General features: G+C 42.2%; 2 protein-coding genes across 3 annotated transcripts in view; one reads left to right on the top strand and one right to left on the bottom strand.

Annotated features, from left to right (window-relative positions):
- pamr1b (peptidase domain containing associated with muscle regeneration 1b) overlaps positions 1-12628 on the bottom strand; it is a 61128-nt gene extending 48500 nt beyond the window's left edge. The window contains exons 1-2 of the mRNA XM_020078955.2: positions 12490-12628; positions 5631-5832 (exon numbers count right to left, since the gene is read on the bottom strand). The gene's annotated coding sequence lies outside the window, so the exon portion shown is untranslated. The remainder of the gene's footprint in view (positions 1-5630; positions 5833-12489) is intronic.
- The window catches only part of trim44 (tripartite motif containing 44), a 42247-nt gene continuing 41348 nt past the window's right edge, over positions 12517-13415 (top strand). Inside the window, exon 1 of one of the 2 annotated variants that reach the window (XM_020078957.2) lies at positions 12517-12853. The gene's annotated coding sequence lies outside the window, so the exon portion shown is untranslated. Of the gene's footprint in view, positions 12854-13064; positions 13220-13415 lie in introns of those variants that run through there. The other variant, XM_020078959.2, reaches the window with a different exon arrangement.

The raw sequence follows: 13415 nt of genomic DNA, 5'->3' as shown, positions 1-13415 counted from the left end.
CAAAGAATGTGAGCTTGCTGAGCAGGAACAGTAGAGTCAGGCTGGGCCACGACCCCAACCATGTTCTGTTTTTATAACCTTCCGCCTTTCAAAAACACCGCTCTCCCTGCTATCCCTGAACCCTCTGCCATTTCATTCCATCTGAAGTTGCTGCTGGACACGCAAGTCAGTATTACACGCTCATGTTCCCGTCTCGTAAAAAAACAAAAAGTGTGTGGGTACGAGCCGCCGTCAGTAGACTTTTGTTTCATGCTTCTCCCGTGATTCAAAGGCATATTACCCACACCTAAGATAGTTGACCACCAGAACTAATCCATCCGTCATGGTGGCTGTCAACATGTTGCCCTTCGTAGGTATAAGTACGCCTTCCTTCTCTGAGCCATGCCTGTGCCTCATCACCCCTCCCAGGTGTTCCCATAACTCATCGGGGGCCTCAAATCCCACGTGGACATTCCTGAACTTCAGAGGCACATCGGGAGATGAGAGCCTGGATTTATGGCTTGCTGATGGACAGTGAAGGGGGGTGGGCAGCGGAGTGGGGGAAGGCGATAGGGTCCACTTCAAAGCAGAGGAAGCGTTTGTTGTTGTTCCCTCCATCGCTCGCTGATGCACACATGTACGGCTCTCTCTTCCCCTCTGCGCCTCTGACAGCTGGATCGCTCGGTCACTGGCTTACACACAGTCACGCAAACAATTATTGTAGCTTTCATTTCATTTTTTGTTTCTACGTGACTAGACATAGGTGGCGTTTTACAGCTTGTCTCTCACACGCTGCTCTTTGACGACATGCAGGACTATTGCGGACACAATGTAGTCTTTCGTTTTTCATTTTATCAAAGGTGACCCTTCATTGATTGCCTCCAAGCTTTTTATTATTGCACCTGAATTAAATATTCTTCATGCTCTTAAATGCCACCTACTGCTGCACTGTTATAATTTATTTGCATGACTTTGCCTATAACATTATAGGTCATAGACAAGTGTGTGTGTGTGTGTGTGTGTGTGTGTGTGTGTGTGTGTGTGTGTGTGTGTGCGTGTGAGAGTATTTGTACTTTGGTGAGGAAGCGCCGCCTATGTTCCCAACCAGCTCGTGTTACGTTGCAGGGGCTCGCCGTGTGTGTGTGAGGTTGATGGATGTGTGGAGTGGTGTCGTTCCTTTAAGCCGGATGTGTAATGAACCCAGCTTTGCCTCTGTAACTTTGGGGGTGATTGATTGCAAACACAGACCATTTAACATGCAAGGGTGCTGCCCCTTAACAATGCAACAAAGCTTTTCAGATGAGATCGCACATGAAACATGAGACACGCTGCTTTTGTCCATAGTGATCTGCTTATTAAATTAAAGCGAGGCTATAATCAAGCTTTATCTCAGCCCTCGAGAGTAATCATCCAAAACGAGAAAAAAGCTGCTGATGATTGATACACAATTTACTCTTTCATACTGTTGAGTCAGAAATACACAACTTGTGTTACTGTTATAGCACTGACTAACATCTTCCCAACTCCTTGTTAGGGTGGAAAGCTGATGTATCCTGTAGCTGTTATTCCAAGAAACCATTTCCAAATTCTTTGCTATTGCACTCAAAATTGGGTTGTGCATCCTATTTGTTTTTTTTACCATTCAGATATTGATAGCAAGCAAACACTGCACCTGGTGAACATGAGGCTCTGCTTATCACCTGGCTAATATCATATGGTGAAACATGGTGGTGGCAGCATCTTGCTATTAAGGGTCATGCTCAGCAGCAGGAAAAGAGTGACTGGAATGGGGGAAGGGGGAATGCAGCCGTCCTTGAAGAAAACCTGCTCCATAGCACGCAAAGATTGGGGCAAAATTTTAATCTTCATCACAACAATATCCCAAAGCTTATAGTTTAGGAGAGGCTTTGAGTAAACCCCCATTGAACACCTGTGGGCAAATCTGATGATGGCTGCACAGACACTTCGAATTCAATCTGAAGGAGCTTCAGAGAATCTGCTGCGAACAATGGAATGCCGGCTGTACAATGCTTCATCTCTCATTGATAATGCATATATATAAATATAATATGGCACTGGTCCTCGAAAGAGAAAAGAAGTGACCAAGTTCACTGGTTGCTTGAGATTGTCGGCATCTGTTGGTAGCTAGTGAGCTAATTCCCTGAGGTAAGAATTGAAGGCTGTGCCTATAAAAAGGATGACGTCAGCGGGACGCAGGCGAGGCCTGAAGAGGCGGAAGAAGAGTTATCTTCCCTTGGTGTAGCAGGGATGAGTCAGGATGAGATTGTGCTGCCTCATTGACAAGCTAAGGCTGGTAAAGAGGAGTCTTCTTCATAGCTTTTCAGTCTCACTCAGCAGTTTTCTAAAATAACAAGTGATTCCAAAGCCCAGAAATTAGACTTATCCAAAGGAAAACAAGCGAGCGACGGAAGACAAATGAACAGTGCCAATGGATACAATATAAAGAAAGTGGTAACGAGAGAAAACAAGGACTTGAAAGGGGAACAAGAGCAAAACAGAGCAACAAGCACTGTTTACACTTCAGTAAGTAATAAAGTGCAGCAGTACTGATTGGTGTACATCTGTTGCTGCAATGAATATTGGCATGTAGCTGGCCCCTAATAGTGTTGCTGTGCTGTGTGACTGTTGGCCCATATGAAATAATTAGCACTGATGACCATTTAGCCTCTATGGGATAGAAAAGTGCCCTAATGGCTTGAATTTCATAATCTGATATTGGTTGGTGTGTGTCGCCTTCTGGTTAAATCTCCGTATAAAATGTAATACATTGAAAGATTGAGTTAGATTTTGTTTGTCAGTTGCCGATTGGATCTCTTTTATGGGTAGAACAGGAGAGAGGAAAAGAAAACAGGAAGAGAGAGAAGAGGAGATGAGAGGTGTGACAGACAGATGAGAAACCAACAGAGCTGCTGGAGAGGTGACGAAGAGGAGAGAATCAAAAAGACAAACCAGAAACACAGTTAACGCAGTATGAGATGGTTCAAATCAGTCACAGTTCACACAAAAGCGGCAGCAGCTATGAGACCATGGGCTCGTCAGATTCCAAAATAGAATGCAGCATTAGCAACATGTGATCTAGTATTGGGCTGCTTCATCAATGTCACAGCTCTTTTTTTTGTCTCCTTAGTGTTTTAGTCCCGCTGCTGAAAAGATATATAATAATAAAGTTGAATGAGTCCACAGTCTCACATCTTACAGCTATTAATTTTACGCTGAAATGTCAGACGATATGTTTCAATGCCTGGTTATCGAGTGTGAAACGATGGGCTAATTTATCTCAAATTTAATGTACATACTATGAAGTGATTAAAAAGTGGAGGGATCTGTGTACATAATACTTTCTGAGGCCACTGTATGTGTCCTGTCCCCATTTTGTCTCTGTGTATGCCCTCACATTGTTTTCCATCTCTACCCCTTGCAGGGAGCCTCTCTAACCTGCCTCATTTCAGTCATTGCAGAGAAGCTTCTGCAAAAGCCTGATGCTCTAGATTTGTGTGTGTGTGTGTGTGTGTGTGTGTGTGTGTGTGTGTGTGTTTGCTGTGCTGGCCCTGAAGTGACACACTGAGGGTATAAATAGAGCAGGCCCACAGATCACTGTGCCAGACAGAATGTGGCATCTGCTGTGCTGGGAGTGCAAAGTGTTAGAGAGCCACTAAACTCTTCTCCATTCCTCTTCCCTACTCTGTCCCTCTCTCATCTTCTTTATACTGCCGTCTGTTGATTCCCCTTCTCCTCACTACCTCCCTCCCAATCTTTACCTTTGTCATCATCATCTCTTTTCCCCTTCTACTAGTCCCCTTCTCTCTCTCTGTCTCTTTCTTTCAGTCCCTCCCTTGCTCTGATCCCCTCCTCCTCTCACATTCTGCTACACATCTGCTGCTATGCGTTGAGTGCTGTGGAGCAGTCCCACTTACAATTTAGGCTATAAGATCCTGTTTCTAAACACACAGAGGGAAACTGAGATGGGGGAGAAAGCGATATGAAATGAAAGAAGTGAGGAAGGAAAAGGCAGATAGTTGGCCCCGCAGTAGTTAACATCAAAGTCCTGATTTCATATTAACAATGCTTTACAAATTCCTTCACTGCAATGCTATACATGCTCCATGTGAAAAACAATTTAATCCCATGGGATTACATGGTGCACTTGCGAGGCATTCTAGAGCAGGAAGGACAATTCTGTAAGCACGGGAGATAAAGCAGAGTCATTGTAATTCTCAGCTGGTTATTTCCCACCCACTGCCGATTATTAACCCTACTGATTTAGCGATAAATCCCCCTGCTCTCTGTGAAACCATAATAAAGCACATGACATGGTGCAACTAACTGTAGCATATGATGCAGAAATGCACATCCAAACAATACGCCTCATTCATCCTTTATACCCACGGTCCCTCTATACGTGCACGCTCCTCAAAAGCCCAATTAAGAATGAGTTCCCAGTAGTGTCAATGTACTTGCTGTATTCGTTCATTTTTTTTTATTTCCCACATGCACACCACTTAATCTCATAATCTGCTTTTGCTGTGACGAGTGTTGTATTCCCTCAAAGACGGGAGATAAACAGATTGTAGTACACATATGCACGTACGCACACACAGTCCCAGTGTCAACCAAATTAATAAGCAGCTTAATTGTCATTAGATTTCCATTTTTTTAAATGATCCATCCACTCTCTCTACTCCACCAATATTTATTTTTCTCTTTTCATCCCATATCCTGTTCCTCGGCTGTCTTCACACATTATGACAGGTAGTCTTCCACATTTTGTTTGCTGACTCGGTCCCCCCCCCCCCCCCCCCCCCCCCCCCCCCCCCCCCCCCCCCCCCCCCTGGCAGCTCCATAATTGTTTTAGGAGTTGATATTGGACACTGGCACTGAAAGACTTGCAGCAATACATGGAGTAAACAGGAGGGTGCTGCAATCAGGCAGATGGGGGACGGTCCAACCGTCAGTCAGAGAACAGCGGCAGGTCAACTTTTCATCCTTTTGTTTGCTCGCAGGCAGTGTTCTTGTCTGTGAGGACGAAATTCAATCTTCATCCTTTTCACTCAGTTGTCCTCTCCCCTCCACGTCTCTGTGCTTCTGTCTTCTAACCTGCTCTCCCCCTTTTTTCCCAATCTTCTTTTCTGTCTCTCTTCCTCCTCCTTTGTCACCACTCACATCACTCACACAAGCGAGGCACACCCACACACAAAAGTCTACTGGGTTTTGTTAAGCCTCAGGCGTTGCTGTTTGAGTGAACATTGTGTGATTGTTTTTCGCCTTTAAATCTGTAATTACCTCACCAATTGAGCCAAATGCAGTCTCACTCCATTATCTTCCCCATCCCCCAATTTTCCACTCTGACAAGGACAGAAATGAGGCTCATGTTTCCACCTTTTGACTGCAGTGACATCTCAAGATCAATGCCAGACACAAATGAAATGACTTAGAAGGTCAGCTTCAACATGATAATAGGAGGTTTGTGATGTGAAAGGCTTTGCTTTAAAGACCAGTTATCCTGTTCCTCGGAAACCCTTAAATTCTTATCAGCACAATCCAAACTGTGAAAGCCTGGCAGCTAATTTGAACTATCATTGGCTGTCCGTCTCGTTTTTCTCATATTTTCTCGTGTCACTGTACACACTCACCTTGGAACAGTCCCTTTCAGCATTTTGTAAGCTGAGTCCGTGTCAATCGAGCATGAGCCACATAGGACGACATCTGGGGATTTGAAAGGTTGGAAGGCTTTTGGCACCAAGAACTTTCCAGGGCCACATCATTGCCAGGATGCCATACGTCAGGGGGCACAGAGGAGCATTGTGACCCGGTGCCCACGTTTTAGGGGGCCTGCTGAGAGGGACCACAGAGGAAAACACTGAATGTCATTGTTATAAAGTGCCAATGATCTGCTCTGTTTCCTCTGCTATGATGTCATGGAAGTTAGTGGTCCAGCTGTGGCCAAGCACGCATGACTGCTGAAAAAGCCTGTTAATCTTAACATTCTGTGTCAACGCTTGTTACTATATTCCAGCATGCAAGCTCTATTTCATGTTCTTATTAACTTGCAGACTTATGTATATTTACATCCAATATCTTTCAAATATTTGGATGTAGCTGATCTAAACATAAATGCTGAGTTGTCTACTCTGCAGCGTGAGTCAGTGGCAAGTACACACTTGTTTGCCACTGATGAAGCACAGATGTTGCATGTCATGAGTAAAGCCAAGACATAACAACCTCAGAAAAGCCTTGCTTTGTGTTTGTCTCACTTATTTCTTCCCCCAAGAGAAAGACCGAGAATATCTATCTGCACTTTTCAGATCTTAATCAGATTACAGAAGGTAGTTTTACGAAATAGATAATCTTCTGTTAACCTGAGACAAAAACTAAAGACATTCTGAATTAGACTATTGATTCAAGAGCTTCCCCGTGTGACAAGAGTTAATTTTGTAAATAACCAGAGGAAGATAAAACATAGCAGCAGAAAGGGTTTTATTTCTAAGTTGCTGGAGGTCAGATCATCATGCACACAGAAAACCTGGTAAACCATCAGTGTTTTATTTCAAAACTTAGAGACATAACCCATGCAACAGTTGATTTGTTCCTCCATATCTTGACTACTGAAACATATATTCAAAAGTATTATTTCATTATTACAAGCCCGTTCACTGCTACAGATACCGCACTGGCAGCAGCATCTTGGATCGAAACAAAAATAAAAAATGACTCAACAAAACATCTGGCTGAAGTGCAGACTTGTGAAATGGATCGGTCATTTCTCATTGCGTTGGAGCTCCTGAGCCTCTGTGTGAGATGCTTTGGTCAGTAATGGGCTCACTCTTGCAGCCCCCGGCACATCATACTCTCAGTGGGCCTGTACGGTGGCTAACAGCTAGTTGGCATAGTTAGCAGAGCCGTGCTGTTGCTGGTGTAGCCCATGGAATGTGTTAAATAGGTGAAGCTGCTGTGTTTCAGTTTCAATAGCACTGCAGTGGGCAGATGACAAGTGTGTCCTGGGTGTGAGTCGCTAAAAGATGTCACAGAGCAGAAAATGGTGGAATATTAGCATGTTTACATCACTACCAGTCAGAACTGGATCCATTTTTGCTCTATAAACATGGGAAGGACAAATTGTTTTACATGGCAGAGAATAATATGCACTAACAAACACAAATGGTGTGTGGCTTCACTCTGCTCAGGATGCCTTGACTCCACTATCCACATATCTTATAATATAACATAAGAAATAGCAGCATGGGTGAAAAAAGAAATGAATAATCTCGAAAAACTACTAAGAAATGTAATGTACATGTAGCTCACCAGCAAGAAGTGTAGATGTTTGTCCTATGACGTGATGATGATATGTAACAGTCTTCACATTTAACTCAAATTAGCACAAGCTTAATTAATTAGATACATATTAAATATAAGAGGCTCTAAGTTCCTCTGCACTAGGTGACATTTATCAACCTCTCAAGGTATTGAATTTCGAGGAGTTGCAGTTTGGCATTTATCACCTGCACATGTGATGTCAGCCAAAGTCTAATGGTTCAGTGCTTTGGGGAAAATGTGGTCACTGACATTCGGCCAGATGCTTTGAAACTGAAAGTGAATTATAAAAACACTAGAATATATGATGGTTTGCTGTATGTTGTACTTTCACCTAGAACCAGTTTTGCCAATTAACTTATGTGACTTAATTGAAATTTAAATATTACGTATATGATACGAAGAAAACAATGTTTTTCTTTGGAATATTTTGAGTCCCTGAAAACGCAAATTGTGTTTTAAATCTATACGATTGATGTTTGGTACACAGCAGGGAATTTCACTTTCTTTTGTCTGGAAACGTGCGGTATGTGGTAATGATTCACAGTTTTGCTTTGAACTTGACACTGTATGCTATTTGAAAAACATAAAACAGAAGTCAATAAATCAGAAGAGAGCATAATAAAGTGGAGGTATGCCTTGCTGCATGGCTCTATTTCCCAACTGTTTTTCAAGCTAAGCTACATGTTCAACACAAATTAAAGAAAGTAATCCACCTCAAATTCTCCCCCCACGTGTAACCAATGAATGAACTTAAATGGACTACTGATGTATGATACATTTCAAATTGCTTCAGGAAAACAAGCCTCGAAGCTTAATAGCTTCCACTTACTCTGAAGTGGGCAGTGAGAATTCACAGTTGTCATATTAGCTGAGCTGGGTGTTTGACTCTGAGCATCATTACCGTGGTCCCCTGACGCTCCATTTCTGCAACTCTGAGCAGAAGTGGACCGTGAGCCCTGCAGGAAACTGCAGGTTGCACATCGCTGCCCTACGACCGGTGGTGAGAGACAGTTACCGTGCTCACAGTGTCTGTAAGAGGCTAATAAGAGCAGCTGTGTGGGAGAGGAGAAGCGATACATGTTAAGATAGTGATGGTGCTTTCCACTGATTTGTGTGTTCGGCCCCTTGTCATTCCTTTTGTTCAATGTTCAAAATGGGTCTTTCTATATGATCCAAGTGCAAAAAAATCAATACTGACCCATTCATGATCACGATTAAAGTTGTTTCATGGCAAACCAAAGATTCATTAGGTTGGTTTAGATAAGATTTACTCCAACTACTCATTCTAGTATAGTCTGAGGTAGAATCTCCATACATTTGTAGAACTAGACATAAAGCAGCCACCTGACAATGTCCAATTTTTACTAATGCCTTGTGCAAACAAACACACAAAACCATATTTCATCCTTATGTGGGACTTTAACATTAACACAAGTCAAACTCTCTTCGCAACTGTACGAGAAGCAAGAACCTGCAATTTCTCTGACAGAAAACAATCTGTCCTAATCCCAGGTTAGGATTAGATCCTGCAGTGTGAGAATTAAGACATGTATGACTTTAGAAGTATGACAGAAATTGCAGGTTTAAGTTAAATTGAAGTGGAACAACTCATTAATTAATTTTACTCGTTATCTGATTTGTTTTATTATAATTTAAGAAAAACCACACAAAATATTTATGTAAACAAAGTAAAGTATCATTGCTGCTTCTTCACTTCCTCTGATCAATCTGAAATTGCACGACAAATGCACATTATTACTGTGAAGCACCAAGGACCAATCTCACACGTTGACATGCGTGATGCATAACTGCAAACCTAAGTGCATCTCTTTATTTCGGTCCACATTCAATATCAGGTTTGAAGGGGTTAAGGTTTAATTCCGCAAGGCTTCGCTTTCCTGCTGCACTAGATGGGTTTCAGGAATCCACAAACAGCCTTAAATAACAGCATATTGATTCTGGTTTTTGTTGCACAGCTATGACAGTTTGGTGAGCGAGAGAGAGAGAGTGGAGGAAAAGTCAGAGAATGATCAGGAGGGCAAATAAAGAGCTGGAGGACATAATAACATTTAAACAGAAAGAGATGTAAACTCATTTCAAGTTCTCAGGTCAGTTCCACTGCACTCATGCAACCTCATGCCAGTAAAATAATGTTAAAGCTGAGGCATTAGGTAAGTGTTTTCTGTCTGCTGTGCTTGTTTGCCAAAGCTTCATTCTTGGCTGTTTTTTCCAAGAGCTACAGTAGATGGGGTTTTTTTGGGTTGCCAGCTTCCATGCACAGGAGCTGCAGAAACATGCTTTAGGTAAACAAAATGAGCTCTTATTGCTTGTTACATTTTGTTTCCCTACAGTCCCTGGGTAGAGAAAGGATAAATCTGAGTTGCTATCAGCAGCCATATATTGTTTTCATATTGAGTGCTTGTTCTAACGAATGGCAATTCAATGAACCTTTTAATTGTTTTCAGTTTATTTTTGCAGCATGCAGGATGATGCTGCTTCTTGTTGTTTAACAACAACTTTAACAAGTTGCTGAATGCAGTGAAACATTTTAAAACAAAGTCACTTGACCATTTAACTTCACACTGGCCATGAAATGTGGTTCAATAGCACAAAATTATATTTCTGTGTATGTGTGTGGTGAAACCGTTCATGCTGTCAGTCCCAACGACAACTCTAATCAGAAGAATATGTCACCACTAAATTCCCTCTGGTCACAGTTTCAGTTTGAGTCGTTACATCAGTGTGGCACAAGCAAGTCTCGTGCCAGGGCAAATTTAATTTTGCAAGTCGAGTCTTTTCTGTTTATGGTCTTAGAACATTTCTGTGTAAGTGTAATCCACTTCAAAACAACTCCCCAAAAAATGTTGGCAAAGACCGCATCATCATCTACATAAAGTGGATGCTGGAGGCAAACTGGGAATGAGGTTCATGGTTATTTATGGTGTGCCATTCAAATCAGAGTAACAGTCAACAATTCTTTGCCAAATACTGCTTGTGTGAAGCCCAGCTCAATAGCCTCTTTAGATCTCTCTACAGAGAACAGCTTGTTTTTCCTCATCTCTGCCTCTCTCTCCAGACCTCTAATCCTGCTGCATTGTCTCTCAGTGCTGGTTTACGGAGGGTAAGGATGCGAACAGAAGGGGAAATACACATTAAAATTTTAATGTCCATTTCTGCCCCCCACCATTAACACTAGTGTAAAAATTCACAAAGCATTGACTCTTCCAGCTGAACCTTTTCCTGTATTCACATAATAAACACATCTTAGTTTGGGCTCGTAGCTGTCACTCACTTGACTGAGTCTTTTTCTTTTAATGCCACGCAGTCGTTGTAAGACGGTTGAAATGCTCACTGGGAAAATAGGGCTGCATTTTGTGATATTGGCTTATTTTGATTTTCGCTCACATTGTCTCATCCCCCAAGGAAACCAAAGGGGATTCATCTCATTCCCCAGCTCCAGATAGTACCTTTATTGTCAATACATCTTTTACATTGATCACTTGAATCACAGAAAAGAGTCTCTGCATATATTGCAAGCACAGACTATGGTGCCTGAAAGAGCCATACGCACGCACACTTTCCATGCACAAGTTGGGATCGATAAAAAAGTTGACAAGAGAATGTGTACGCCTTTTAGAGACAGGGGAAATTAGCGACGCAGATGGCGAGGTGGTGAATTCAAGCCAGATTGTGGAAATTGAAAGCGAGAGGAATCGTCATACGCATATTGATGCTTGTATTCACTCGATAGCACACCTCACCTATAGATCCACTTTATCAGGCACATTCAAACCAGCAGTGTTGCTATAACTTTTCCATAATCACCTCGTAATCAATCTTAAAAAAGCATGAGCCAACTCAAATCTTGAGATTCTGCTCAATATTTCATCAGTGCTGTCTCACCATCACATTCTCCACCCCGGAGCTCAGAGGAGAGGGATGAGCAGTTTGCTACTTATGCTTGTGGTCAGTTGTTAAACCACTGCAGCAGTTGAAATATCAGGATGATGACAGGATGTGGCAGGTAGCAGGTTTCAGGAACATTCTTTTCACCTCAACTGCATTAACTTGGCTAACTGATTAAATTTTCAGCAGTTGTGGAAATCCAAGATAAAATCAAATAACGTTAAAGTATTAGATAGATAGATTTTAATCATACTTTGTATACATATTACCCAGTACGGTTTGAGTATTCATATAGTTTTTGGAGTGTAAGATTGCTGCAGTAAACACAGTGTACAGTCAGGCTCATTGAGCACATGACCACAATGGCTTCTCCAGCCACCTCATCCCAACACGACCTGCATTGCATATCATCATACTCTGATGATTGATTAATTGCATTGACCACTTTCGTCTGAATACTTTGGCATGTGCCATTTGCATGTACACTGTTAATAAGGATCGTAAGCACTGTGTTAAGAATCAGGCCCCAAACTTTTGAGCCTAAAATAAAACATACGGTAGGCTGTCTCCCTTCATCACATCAAGAATTGACTTCAACTGCAACTGCCTTCTTAATAGTTGGACATTCAAAGTCCTAAATGCACTCCAGTACATCCACAACTCATAATCACATAACTCCAGAGTTTCACCAGATATTATTCTCGTAATATTATAACTTTTTCTCATAAAATTACGACTTTAAATCTAAAGGGCCCATCAAAGGGTAAAGAAACAAACAAAGAAAAAGTAATGCCAAAAGTAATGCCCTTTGACCTAAATCTTACACACTGAACCTTTAAGTTGTAATAAGACAACTACTGATTTTATGTAGCATTATGACTTAAATCACATATTATTACGACCTTATTATGTAATATTATGACTTTATAACTTTTTTTAAGAACTAATGTAAAAAACATGGCTGCCTCTGCAGAGCGGACCCCCTGGATGTAAATATAAAGTATTTAAACATAAAGGGCCTTTTCTGGGCTAAAGAAAACTACAATTCATATAATTTAGATTGAATCGAACTAGTGAAAACATCATGAGGATTATTCTACATTAGATTTCTGACAATAGTTCCCTTTTCACCTAAATCTTACACACTGGACCTTTAATCCTCGAAATGTCCTATTTGTCTCCTCCAACGTGAAACTCCTGATAAACCAGAGACATCGTGAGGCCCATGGCCATTTGAATTATATTATTATATAACAGTGTGTCTTGTACCTTCCTCCTGTCCCTCTCTGGTCAAACAGGTTGTTCTCTCTGCAGCCTCTGAGCGTCTCTGTCGATCTCACGCGCCACACTACAACCAGGAAGTAGAAAAAAGAAAACATATCCCGACAGCCTCTGGTGAGAATCAGGAAGTGAACGCAGCCGAGTCTCTGGAGCCGCAGCCGTGTTTTCATTTTTGCTGTCAAGAGAAAGTAAATCGATCGACAGCCTGATAACAGGGTCGACGGTGCGGAGGCTGTGCTAAGGAAGCTAGCCGTCAAGCTAATAGCTCCATTAGCTCATAACAAGCAATAGACAGGGGAGAGAGAGAATACAGAGAGAGGGAGAGAATACACAGAGAGGGAGAGGAAGACGAGTAAGTACACACTGTGTGTGTGTGTGTGTGTGTGTGTGTGTGTGTGTGTGTGTGTGTGTGTGTGTGTGTGTGTGTGTGTGTGAGGGGGAGTTTTCTCTGCATTACAGCACTTTTTCTTCTCTCCAGCATTTGTTTGTGTCAGCAGTGGCAAAAGTACACAAACAGCCCAGGAGAGGAAGTCTCAGTGCAGCCAGAGGAAGTGTGAAAAAAGACATTTCTCTCTCTCTCTGTGTGTGTGTCTGTCTGTGTGTCTCTGTGTGTGTGTGTGTGTGTGTGTGTGTGTGTGTGGTTTGTTCATTCTTCCTGCTTCACTCCAGCAGATTGGACTGAATAAAGGAGGCTGGACAGTGGAGAAGACAAGAAAAGGTCAAGGCCTGACAAAGAGAGAGAGAGAGAATGTGTGTGTGTTTGTGAGTCATGCCGATGGTACTGCCGCACACACTCAGCACTTTCTGTACGCGAGGCAGTAAACAAAGCGGGTGTGTTTCCGCTCAAGGACAGTTCACTGACCGCAGATGAGGTTCCTTCTTCTTAATGCGTCGTGGTGCATATTTTCTGAGCC

Source organism: Paralichthys olivaceus, chromosome 7, assembly GCF_024713975.1.
Source record: "Paralichthys olivaceus isolate ysfri-2021 chromosome 7, ASM2471397v2, whole genome shotgun sequence".
NCBI classification, from domain to species: Eukaryota; Metazoa; Chordata; class Actinopteri; order Pleuronectiformes; family Paralichthyidae; genus Paralichthys; species Paralichthys olivaceus.
This window is presented reverse-complemented; position numbering and strand designations above follow the sequence as displayed.